The sequence below is a fragment of the Pseudorca crassidens genome, chromosome 16, assembly GCF_039906515.1.
Source record: "Pseudorca crassidens isolate mPseCra1 chromosome 16, mPseCra1.hap1, whole genome shotgun sequence".
Taxonomy (NCBI): domain Eukaryota; kingdom Metazoa; phylum Chordata; class Mammalia; order Artiodactyla; family Delphinidae; genus Pseudorca; species Pseudorca crassidens.
Window position 1 is genome coordinate 26,518,447 of NC_090311.1, and position 12,866 is coordinate 26,531,312.

At 40.8% G+C, this 12,866-nt stretch overlaps 1 protein-coding gene and 1 non-coding gene across 10 annotated transcripts in view; one reads left to right on the top strand and one right to left on the bottom strand.

Annotated features, from left to right (window-relative positions):
- ARMH3 (armadillo like helical domain containing 3) overlaps positions 1-12,866 on the top strand; it is a 173,601-nt gene that overhangs the window by 4,891 nt on the left and 155,844 nt on the right. For 3 of the 9 annotated variants that reach the window (XM_067709609.1, XM_067709608.1, XM_067709610.1), the window contains exon 1: positions 11,663-11,735. The exons of 5 other annotated variants lie outside the window; for them this stretch is intronic. The gene's annotated coding sequence lies outside the window, so the exon portion shown is untranslated. Of the gene's footprint in view, positions 1-11,662; positions 11,736-12,866 lie in introns of those variants that run through there. One more of the 9 variants, XM_067709611.1, reaches the window with a different exon arrangement.
- On the bottom strand, positions 1,618-1,690 carry TRNAR-CCU (transfer RNA arginine (anticodon CCU)). Its single transcript has one exon. It is a non-coding gene; the product is annotated as a tRNA-Arg (tRNA).

Sequence of the window (12,866 nt, forward strand, 5' to 3'; positions counted from 1 at the left end):
GGGCGGCGGAGCGGAGAGAGAAGCGGCTCGCTACTCCAGCTGCCGGTCCCTCTAACCCTCCAGTGCCGGTCACACGCCTCTCGCTCCGGGTCCCTGCTGGGCCCTCCTGGCAGCCGAGGCGCCGACCTTTGACCCAGCAAGAGGCTGACTCCGACCCCTCAGGCTACGTTGAAAGCTTTCCTCCCAGGTGTTTCCCACCCGAGTGGCCTTCTTCCCAGCCTGTTTCTGGGGTGAGGGCGTGGGGCAAGACCTCGGAGAAGGGCTAGAGGAAGCCCTGTCTGCCCGAAGTCATCAGGCGTCCCGGAAGGTCCCCGTCTCCTCTTTACAGTCTCTGATCGCCGGGCTTCAGCCCGCCCTTTACACACAATCATTGAAGCTACCGTGTTTTCTCTGGTTACTCTGTGTGAACCTGGGAAACGAACCTGTTTCCAGGCAAGTGTAGGGAAGAAACAGGAGATAAAAACTGGTTCCCTGGGGAAGAACTATCAGAAACTGAGGAGTGCTGCCTTTCGACATGGGGAAGTAGAAACTTGGGCAGGCCCGAATAAATGTGGATCATCCGACCCTCACCAATTCTTCCTCTCCGGAAAAAGTTTTGAGTTCAGTGAGAGCTGTTTCTTTGCTATTCTGTACTCTCTCTGACTTTGTAAACCAGGGCAAATAGGATTTGTGTCCCTGCTCTTAATTTAGCACAAGTTAATTGGAATTATTTTGGGTGTACCTTCAGTTGGTCTTGTGTGCATAGTAGTTCCTATGTGAGGGCTTTTCCGGATATCAGATCAATCAGTCTAGAGAAAGGTGGATCCTTCTAGTTAGGATTGTGAAGGGGGACTCTCATTCGTTCCTTAATGAATAGGGGAGCCTTTAACGTATTTTCATTGGATGTTTAGGCATTATAATTCCTACACTTGTTCGACATTTGAATAATAATAATAAAACCTCTTGAAAACTCAAAGCAGTGTTATGAAAGTTGGACTTTTACATAGAGCCAAGTTCAAGAATCCATAAAATTTTGGGAAAATAACAAAATAACAAATTGATCCAGGATATATGAGGGCACACAATTTATTAAACACACATTTATTGAGCACTTGTTAAGTTTTCTTTTTAATGCATTTTTGGCTGCACCGGGTCTTAGTTGCGGCATGTGGGATCTTCGTTGCGGCATGTGGCATCTTTCATTTTAATTTTTTATTTTTAATTAATTTATAGCTGCATTGGGTCTTCATTGCTGCGCGCAGGCTTTTCTTTAGTTGCGGCGAGCGCGGGCTACTCTTCGTTGCAGCGCGCAGGCTTCTCATTACGGTGGCTTCTCTTGTTGCGGAGCACAGGCTCTGGGCACACGGGCTTCAGTAGTTGTGGCACACGGGTTCAGTAGTTGTGGCACACGGTTTCAGTAGTTGTGGCTCATGGGCTCTAGAGCGCAGCTTCAGTAGTTATGGCGCATGGGCTTAGTTGCTCCATGGGATGTGGGATCTTCCTGGACCAGGGCTTGAACCAGTGTCCCCTGCATTGGCAGGTGGATTCTTAACCTATGTGGCATCTTTTAGTTGCAGCATGCGGACTTTTTAGTTGTGGCATGCGGACTCTTAGTTGCGGCATGCATGCGGGATCTAGTTCCCCAACCAGGGATCGAACCCAGGCCCCATGCATTAGGAGTGCAGAGTCTTACCCACTGGACCACTGGGGAAGTCCCTATTGAGCACTTATTATGTAACTGGCACTGGGGTTAGAAATATGAATATCTTTCTTCAAGAACATCAGAGAGACATATTCACATGAAAATTGTAGTGTTGTGTGTTACATATCCATTAAAAGGAATTTATATGGTGTGAAGGAAATATTACCATTGCCTGGAAAGTCAGGGAAATGTTTGTAGGGAGGAGATACTTGAGTTGGGTGTTGGAAGATGGGTAGGAGGTTGCACAAGTAAAGAAAGGCATTCCAGATGGAGACAACAGCATGAGTAAAGGCATGGTGAAAGTGTGAGGAAAAAAAAATAACATGATGTTTAAGTGTCAGAAATTTGTCCAAAACAGGATGTGTGGTGGGGAAATTGCCAGGTGAGACTGAAAAGAGAGTAGGGAGGTATTGGAGCGTTTTAATGTTAGGGAGTGACAAGTGCAGATTAAGGTAATGAGAAATGAGGCAGTGAGACTAATTAGAGTTGTTGCAGTTGACTGAGAGTCTGAATAAAATGTGGCCGTGGGAATGAAGAGGAGGGGAATGGATTTTAGAAATATTTCTAAGATAGCTGTAATATGATTTAGTGACTGGGGAGAGACAGTGGGCTAAGTTTTCTAATTTGAGAAATTGGGTAAATGGGAATTTCATTGACCAGGATATGGATTAGTAAAAGTAGAGCAGATTTTTTTTTGCGGTATGTGGGCCTCTCACTGTTGTGGTCTCTCCCGTTGCGGAGCACAGGCTCCGGATGCGCAGGCTCAGCAGCCATGGCCCACGGGCCTAGCTGCTCCGCGGCATGGGGGATCTTCCCGGACCGGGGCACAAACCTGTGTCCCCTGCATCGGCAGGCGGACTCTCAACCATTGCGCCACCAGGGAAGCCCTAGAGCAGATTTTTTTAAGGTTTGGGTGGCTATAGAAGGAGGTATAGGGGAGCTAGTCTGGTATGCTGAGATCAAGTTGTCATGGGATATGCACATGGAGATGTTACTAGGCAGCTGGAAGTAAGGAGGCCTGGTGAGCTTGATATCTTGGCAATAGCTTGGAGTAAGTGAGGACATATTTGAAAAAAAATCCTGGGAAAATAATGTTTATTTTATTTCTTTATAAGGAAATATTAGAATATGCCCTTCTTCCACTTAATAGTGAGCTTCTCAAGGCAGGGACCATATACCTCAATAATTTTGCATCCCTTTTCCCCTTATACAATGCCTGTGTTATTATAAGCGCTCAATAAATGTTAGTTAAGCTAGCAGGAAATCAGTTTACTTTGCCAGGTCGAAGTTACCTTTTGGGCTTTCTTTAAGAAGATTATGGGAGTCTGTCTTATAATTTTCATTTTATACTTAGGTGGTATTCATGAGGCTTGTATGGGTCAACAGGAAAGGAAATGAAGAAGATATGAGTGATGTGTTGCTGCTTGAGGAAGTTCAGGGCATGAGCAGGAGATAGTATTAATTTATAAGAGGCTGCTGCTCATTGAGAAGAGGATCTTACAATGAATTCTCATTCTGGGAGATGTCAGAAAAATGTGATTTTCAATCAGAGTTTCCTGAAATCCTGTCAATTTGAAGTTGGTTCCTCCTTCTGAAGGTGCAAGTGCATTCCTTCTTGTGTAAAATCATTTGAAAGGGAACCTGAGGTGGTCATGTTTATTTAAACCTCTTCATCTGTATTATTAGTTTGTGAAAGTTGGCAGACTCAGTAGATTCTGATGGGACCAGACTGAATTCTCTTCTGTGAAGCTAGTTCACTTCTAGTAGGTACAGACTATGGCTGATATCCAGAGTAGAGACTGCAGAAGTCCTGGTTTTGCCACTTGCTGTTTAGTCTTGGGAAAGTCCCTGAGTTAATTCCACTTTCAAGTGTAGCCCAAATACTCACTCTGAGGTGAGCGCTGTTCAGAGCACACACAAGATATAGACACTGCCCCATAGTGGCACATGTGCTTATTACTGAATCAGGCTGGTTCTATCCTAGCATCTAGAAAATAGGGATGATGCTTGTCAGATGATGTCCTGAGTTGACTGACTTTTCTTGGATCAAGTGGGAATGTTGATATTATGGATATCAGTTTGGAGTTTCCATAGAATTTTAACTGAATCTGGATTTTGAATGTTCTACTAGTTAGCACCTGCTTTTTTTGCACTAACAAGATATTCTCATAGGGAGAAGGGCTACCAGACAGAAAGATTTAGTGGCTGTACCACTTAAAATCCGTTACTTTGGGCAAAGTAACATCCTCATTGTAAAATTATGGTATTAGTACCTACTTCATTTGTTTATTGTGAGGATTAAGTACAGCATATTTAAATCACTTAGAATAGTGCCAAGTACATAGTGACTACTCAGTAGTGTTATTTATTATTATATACCACCTTGAGTGGGAGGCTGTGCTCTGAAAGATTTGGAGGAATGAGTGATGAATTCCATCCCCAGTAATTAAAAAAAACAGAAATGATAGAACAAAAGGGTGGACAGTTCTGGAGCCTGTGGAAGGAAAACCACATTCACAGAAAGATAGCCAAAATGAAAAGACAGAGGACTTTGTACCAGATAAAGGAACAAGATAAAACCCCAGAAAAACAACTAAATGAAGTGGAGATAGGCAAGCTTCCTGAAAAAGAATTCACAATAATGATAGTGAAGATGATCCAGGACCTCGGAAAAAGAATGGAGGCAAAGATAGAGAAGATGCAAGAAATGTTTAACAAAGAACTAGAAGAATTAAATAGGAAACACCCAGAAGAATTACAGAACAAACAAACAGAGATGAACAATACAATAACTGAAATGAAAAATACACTAGAAGGAAACAATAGTAGAATAACTGAGGCAAAAAAACGGATAAGTGACCTGGAAGACAGAATGGTGGAATTCACTGCCATGGAACAGAATAAAGGAAAAAGAATGAAAAGAAATGAAGACAACCTAAGAAACCTCTGGGACAACATTAAATGCAACAACATTTGCATTATAGGGGTCCCAGAAGGAGAAGAGAGAGAGAAAGAACTGGAGAAAGTATTTGAAGAGATTATAGTCAAAAACTTCCCTAACGTGGTAAAGGAAATAGCCATCCAAGTTCAGGAAGTGCAGGATAGACCCAAGGAGAAACACGCTGAGACACATAGTAATCAATTTGACAAAAATTAAAGACAAAGAAAAATTATCGAAAGCAACAAGGGAAAAATGATAAGTAACATACAAGGGAGCTCCCATAAGGTTAATAGCTGATTTCTCAGCAGAAACTCTACAAGCCAGAAGGGAGTGGCATGATGTATTTAAACTTATGAAAGGGAAGAACTTACACCCAAGATTACTCTACCCGGCAAGGATCTCATTCAGATTTGATGGAGAAATCAAAAACATTACAGATAAGCAAAAGCTAAGAGAATTCAGCACCACCAAACCAGCTCTACCACAAATGCTAAAGGAACTTCTCTAAGTGGGAAACACAAGAGAAGAAAAGCACCTACAAAAACAAACCCATAGTAATTAAGAAAATGGTCATAGGAACATACATATTGATAATTGCCTTAAACGTGAATGGATTAAATGCTCCAACCAAAAGACACAGGCTCACTGAATGGATACAAAAACAAGACCCATATATATGCTGTCTACAAAGACCCACTTCAGACCTAGGGACACACACAGACTGAAAGTGAGGGGATGGAAAAAGATATTCCATGCAAATGGAAATCGAAAGAAAGCTGGAATAGCAATACTCATATCAGATAAAATAGACTTTAAAATAAAGAATGTTACACAAGACAAGGAAGGACACTACATAATGATCAAGGGATCAATCCAAGAGGAAGATACAACAATTATAAATATATATGCACCCAACATAGGAGCACCTCAATACATAAGGCAACTGCTAACAGCTATAAAAGAGGAAATCGACAGTAACACAATAATAGTGGGGACTTTGACACCTCACTTACACCAATGGACAGATCATCCAAACAGAAAATTAATAATGAAACACAAGCTTTAAATGACACAATAGAGCAGATAGATTTAATTGATATTTATAAGACACTCCATCCAAAAACAGCAGATTACACTTTCTTCTCAATTGTAAGTGGAACATTCTCCAGGATAGGTCACATCTTGGGTCACAAATCAAGGCTCAGTAAATTTAAGAAAATTGAAATCATAGCAAGCATCTTTTCTGACCACAACGCTATGAGATTAGAATTCAATTACAGGGAAAAAAAAGTGAAAAACACAAACATGGAGGCTAAACAATACGTTACTAAATAACCAAGAGATCACTGAAGAAATCAAAGAGAAAATCAAAAAATACCTAGAGACAAATTACAACGAAAACACGATGATCCAAGACCTATGGGATGCAGCAAAAGCAGTTCTAAGAGGGAAATTTATAGCAATACAAGCCTACCTCAAGAAACAAGAAAAATCTCAAATAAACAATTTAACCTTACACCTAAAGGAACTAGAGAAAGAAAAACAAACAAAACCCAAAGTTAGTAGAAGAAATCATGAAGATCAGAGCAGAAATAAATGAAATAGAAACAAAGAAAACAATAGCAAAGATCAATAAAACTAAAAGCTAGTTCTTTGAGAAGATAAACAAAATTGATAAACCTTTAGCCAGACCCATGAAGAAAAAGAGGGAGAGGACTCAAATCAATAAATTTAGAAATGAAAAAGGGGAAGTTTCAACAGACACTGCAGAAATACAAAGCATCTTGAGAGACTACTACAAGCAACTCTGTGCCAATAAAATGTACAACCTGGAAGAAATGGACAAATTCTTAGAAAGGTTTAACCTTCCAAGACTGAACCAAGAAGAAACAAAATATGAACAGACCAATCACAAGTAATGAAATTGAAACTATGATTTAAAATCTTCCAACAAACAAAAGTTTAGGAGCAGATGGCTTCACAGGTGAATTCTTTCAAACATTTAGAGAAGAGCTAACACCCATCCTTCTCAAACTCTTCCAAAACATTGCAGAGGAAGGAACACTCCCAAACTCATTCTGTGAGGCCACCATTACCCTGATACCAAAACCAGACAAAGATACTACAAAAAAAGAAAATTATAGACCAGTGTCACTGATGAATATAGATGCAGAAATCCTCAACAAAATGTTAGCAAACAGAATCCAACAACACATTAAAAGGATCATACACCCTGATCAAGTGGGATTTATCCCAGGGATGCAAGGATTCTTCAGTATACGCAAATCAATCAATGTGATACACCATATTAACAAATTGAAGAAGGAAAACCATATGATCATCTCAATAGATGCAGAAAAAGCTTTTGACAAAATTGAACACCCGTTTATGATAAAAACTCTCCAGAAAGTAGGCATAGAGGGAACCTACCTCAACATAATAAAGGCCATATACGACAGACCCACAGCAAACATCATTCTCAATGGTGAAAAACTGAAAACATTTCCTCTAAGATCAGGAACAAGACAAGGATGTCCACTCTCACCACTATTATTCAACATAGTTTTGGAAGTCCTAGCCACGACAATGGGAGAAGAAAAATAAATAAAAGGAATACAAATTGGAAAAGAAGAAGTAAAACTGTCACTGTTTGCAGATGACATGATACTACCTAGCGAATCCTAAAGAGGCCACCAGAAAACTACTAGAGCTAATCAATGAATTTGGTAAAGTTGCAGGATACAAAATTAATGCACAGAAATCTCTTACATTCCTATACACTAATGATGAAAAATCTGAAAGAGAAGTAAACACTCCCATTTACCATCGCAACAAAAAGAACAAAATACCTAGGAATAAACCTACCTAGGGAGACAAAAGACCTATGTGCAGAAAACTATAAGACAATGATGAAAGAAATTAAAGATGATACCTACAGATGGAGAGATATACCACGTTCTTGGATTGGGAAATCAATATTGTGAAAATGACTGTACTACCCAAAGCAATCTACAGATTCAATGCAATCCCTATCAAATTACCAATGGCATTTTTTTACCGAACTAGAACAACAAATCTTAAAATTTGTATGGAGACACAAAAGACTCCGAATAGCCAAAGCAGTCTTGAGCGAAAAAAATGGAGCTGGAGGAATCAGACTCCCTGACTTCAGACTACACTACAAAGCTACAGTAATCAAGACAATATGGTCCTGGCACCAAAACAGAAATATAGATCAATGGAACAGGATAGAAAGCCCAGAGATAAACCCACGCATCTATGCTCAACTAACCTATGACAAAGGAGGCAAGGATATAATGTAGAGAAAAGACAGTCTCTTCAATAAGTGGTGCTGGGAAAACTGGACAGCTACATGTAAAAGAATGCAATTAGAACACTCCCTAACACCATACACAAAAATAAACTCAAAATGGATTAGAGACCTAAATGTAAGACTGTACACTATAAAACTCTTAGAGGAAAACATAGGAAGAACACTCTTTGAGATAAATCACAGCAAGGTCTTTTTTGATCCACCTCCTAGAGTAAGGGAAATAAAAACAAAAATAAATAAATGGGACCTAATGAACCTTAAAAGCTTTTGCAAAGCAAAGGAAACTACAAACAAGACGAAAAGACAACCCTCAGAATGGGACAAAATATTTGCAAATGAATCAACGGACAAAGGATTAATCTCCAAAATATATGAACAGCTCATGCAGCTCAATATTAAAAGAACAAACAACCCAATCAAAAAAATGGTCAGAAGACCTAAATAGACATTTCTGCAAAGAAGACATACAGATGGCCAGGAAGCACATGAAAAGCTGCTCAACATCACTAATTATTAGAGAAATGCAAATCAAAACTGCAATGAGTTATCACCTCACACCAGTTAGAATGGGCATCATCAGAAAATCTACAAACAATAAATGCTGGAGAGGGTGTGGAGAAAAGGGAACCCTCTTGCACTGTTGGTGGGAATGTAAATTGATACAGCCACTATGGAGAACATTATGGAGGTTCCTTAAAATACTAAAAATAGAATTACCATATGACCCAGCAATCCCACTACTGGGCATATACCCAGAGAAAGTTATAATTCAAAAAGACACATGCACCCCAATGTTCATTGCAGCACTATTTACAATAGCCAAGTCATGGAAGCAACCTAAATGCCCATTGACAGATGAATGGATAAAGAAGATGTGGTACATATATACAATGGAATATTAACTCAGCCATAAAAAGGAACGAAATTCTGTCATTTGTGGAGACGTGGATGGATCTAGAGACTGTCATACAGAGTGAAGTAAGTCAGAAAGAGAAAAACAAATATTGTATATTAACGCATATATGTGGAACCTAGAAAAATGGTACAGATGAACCAGTTTGCCAGGCAGAAGTAGACACAGATGTAGAGAACAAACGTATGGACACCAATGGGGAAAAGTGGTGGGGTGGGGGTGGGATGAATTGGGCAATTGGGATTGACATGTATACACTAATTTGTATAAAATGGATAACTAATAAGAACCTGCTGTATAAAAAAATAAATAAAACAAAATTCGATAAAAAAAACTGTAAAAGAACAGAAGAGTGGTGGCCTGTCCTGGAGCTCTCTATGAAGGGAATTTAGAGAGGTGGCTTCAAGAATGCAGGCCTCACTTTATTTTCATTTTGGAGGTATGAAAGACTTGGAGTGACTAGCAGTAAAAATACATTAAAATAGAAAGGAGTTATAGGCTGGTTTTAGAGCCAATCTATAGGGTGCAATTGAGGGAACCTGTGTACCATGCTACTGAGAGAAGGTATGGCAGGGAATCATGTGGAACAGCAGTATGTGAATGCAGCAAGTGAGCTAAATCCTTGGGGCCTTCAGAAAGGAAGAGGCATGTTAGGAGCTAGTTTGAGAAACGAAGTGTTGGTATTTGGAGGTAGAAATGCCTTGCATTATAGTGCTAGTGTTTACCTTGAGAGTGTGGGATGCCTTGCAGAAGAACATACGGAGCAGATAACTTTTGCCTAAAGATTTAAAAAAAACCCTCGCATCTAGAGGAACTAGGGAACTCTTTTTAGGAGAGTCTTGGAGGAGGCTATTTCTGGCTTTATAAACATATTGCCCCCTCTTGTGTGTTGGGTGAATGGCTTATTGTCAGACAGTGGAATGGTAATATCTGACTCAGCCACATCTCTTGGGCAGACAGGGTTTTCATCTCCTTCACTAGGCATTGTGGATTACTATAGTCAGTGTGTTTTGTAGTGATCCTTCACAGATGGGCAAACTGCGGCTAAGATCCTAAGGAAAGGGGATGCGTTGGTGAGTTAATATGGGGGGAATGAGCTGGAAGTAGGTAAGGATTGCTCCAGTGCCTTTTCTAGAGATGGCAGAAGTTTTATTCATCGTCTCAAAATCATCTTCTGTCCAGATGCTCCTTTCTTTTGAAGGCCTGATTTAAGGCTCAGATGAGTACTTCTCAAACTTTAGTGAGCATCAGAATTATTTGGGGCAGGGTTTTTCAACCTCGGCATTATTGACTCATTGGGCCATATAATTCTTTGTTGTGTTAACTGTTCTGTATACTTTAGGATGTTTAGCAGCATCCCTGGCCTCTACCCAGTAGATGCTAGTAGTACCTTCCCTCCCAGTTGTGACAACCAAAAATATCTCCAGGCATTGACAAATGTCCCCTGGGAGGCAGAATTGCCCCAGTTGAGAACCACTGACTGGAGTGATTATTAAAAATGTAGACCTCTGGGCTTCCCTGGTGGGGCGGTGGTTGGGAGTCCACCTGCCGACGCAGGGGACGTGGGTTTGTGCCCCGGTCCGGGGGGATCCCACATGCCGCGGAGCGGCTGGGCCCGTGAGCCGTGGCTGCTGAGCCTGCGCGTCTGGAGCCTGTGCTCCGCAGCTGGAGAGGCCACAACAGTGAGAGGCCCGCGTACCGCAAAAAAAAAAAAAAAAAAAAAATGTAGACCTCTAATCCTTATCTTGAAAAATCTGTTTCAGTAGTGGGGAGGGGGGCTTAGGAGTCTACCTTTCCAGGAGGCATGCCAGGAGATTCTGAAACATGTGATCACGGCTCTGCAGGGGTAAAGCATTTTTTACAATATCTTTCCATTCATAATGAAGTTTTGGTGGAGAATTATCCTCAGAGCACTGACTTAGCTCAGTTAAAATAGTATCAATTAAATCCTGTAGTGGATATCAGTGTATTTCGGCCTTGTTAAAATTTGTTTTCTGTTTACCATATTGAATACATCTGTCAACTTGAATAGAAACTCAGATTCCTCTCTAGTTTTTCCGAAGTTTTCTACTATTTCATTAATTTGTCTCTTTTTCACTTTACCGTTATCAATATTTATATACATATGCATGTATCAGACAGTTATCTTTTACTTCCTACTGTGGCACATCTACCTACCGGCAAACTAGTGATGAAACTCAAGATATCTGGACATTCCAGAGTTTGTTCATTAAGGTCAGTGAGCATATACGTTTCCTCCTCACTTACCTGGAACCTCTTCGGTTTCTTTGCAGATGCTCAGCTTTGTTTATGTGTAGGTTACTCTACTTCTGCTCATTCCTCCTCAGTATAGTACAGTGGTTAAAGGCTGAACTCAAACATCAGGCTGTCTGGGTTTGAGTCCCTACTTTCACTTATCCTGGCAAATTTTTAAATTTTTGTTTTTTAACCACTTCATGCTTTAGTTTTCTTATTGTAAAGTTCCTGGATCATAGGTTTGTTGTGAGGATGAAATGAATTAATGTATATAAAGTGCTTGGAACAGTGCTTGGTATGTAGCAAGTACGAAATAAGTGTTAACTCTTTGGTGGTTATTTTAGATGAGTGTCCTATGTGTGCAAGGTGGGGTCCCTATTAGCCTTTGTTCTAGTGTTCTGCATGGGTATTGTTAAATTTTCATATACGTATATGAGCACATGCATTATTTTAGGTTGAGGAACAGTGTACATAATGTGAAGTGTATGACTTGATAATTCTTTTACACATGTACATATTTGTGTGACTTCCACTCAGGTCAAGATAAACCACGTTTCTGGCACCTCAGAAGGCTTCCTTGTGCTCCTTCCCACTCATCTCCCCACCCAGGGTAACCACTATTCGGATGTCTGTCACCGTAGACTAATTTTGCCTTTTTGAGTTTCACATAAATGAAATCATTAGTTTGTACTCCCTCCCTCCCTTCCTTCCTCCCTCCCTCCCTCCCTCCCTTCCTTCCTCCCTCCCTCCCTCCCTTCCTTCCTTCCTGCGTTGGATCTTTGTTGCTGTGCACAGGCTTTCTCTAGTTGTGGCAAGCTGGGGCTGCTCTTCGTTGTGGTGGCTTCTCTTGTTGCGGAGCATGGGCTCTAGGCATGCGGGCTTCAGTAGTTGTGGCACGCAGGCTCAGTAGTTGTGGCTTGCAGGCTCTAGAGCACAGTCTCAGTAGTTGTGGCGCAAGGGCTTAGTTGCTCCACGGCATGTGGGATCTTCCCGGACTAGGGCTCGAACCCTGCCTTGGCAGGTGGATTCTTAACCACTGCGCCACCAGGGAAGCCCCACTTGAATAAGTTTTACAAAAACCTTTCAAAAAGGGAATGTTTGTACTATAGGCACTCCGGCATTTCTGTTTCTTGAACATGCCAAGTGTGTTCAAATCTTGGAGCCTTTGCACTTGCCATTGCCTCTGTCTGAACACTTTTCCCAAGATTTTCACATGGCTGTTTTCTTTCTGTTATTCTGATCTCAGTCCACATATCACTTCCCATAGAGGCCTTTAATCTGCAATCTGTTGTAGTACCCCTAGACAATTTGTCTTCAAGATACTTATCATTGTCTCAACTTAACTTGTCTTTCTTCCTCTACTAGAATGAAAACTCTGAGAGCAGGGATCTTGTCTGCTTGTTCACTGCTGTATCCCTAATGCTTAGGTGATCAATGTTTGTTGAATGAACACCTGATCTGTGCATGTTTTTTTCTTCCTAGATGATGGGCACATTTATTTTTATTAATTTTCCTTCTTTCCCCTTCTTCTTTTCTTTCTCTTCTCCTTTTTCTTTTCTTATATACTGGTTGAAATGTTTTGGGTTGTTTACCTTAGCATCTACCTACACTAGTGTTTTGGAGCGTCCCTGGACAGTGAAGTGTGAGGGTGATACTTGCTAATAGTCCATTACAACTATGAGCCTAGAACTCCAGACCATTGCATTGAAAGCCTACAGAGAACTGTTCCATGCCCTCCCCC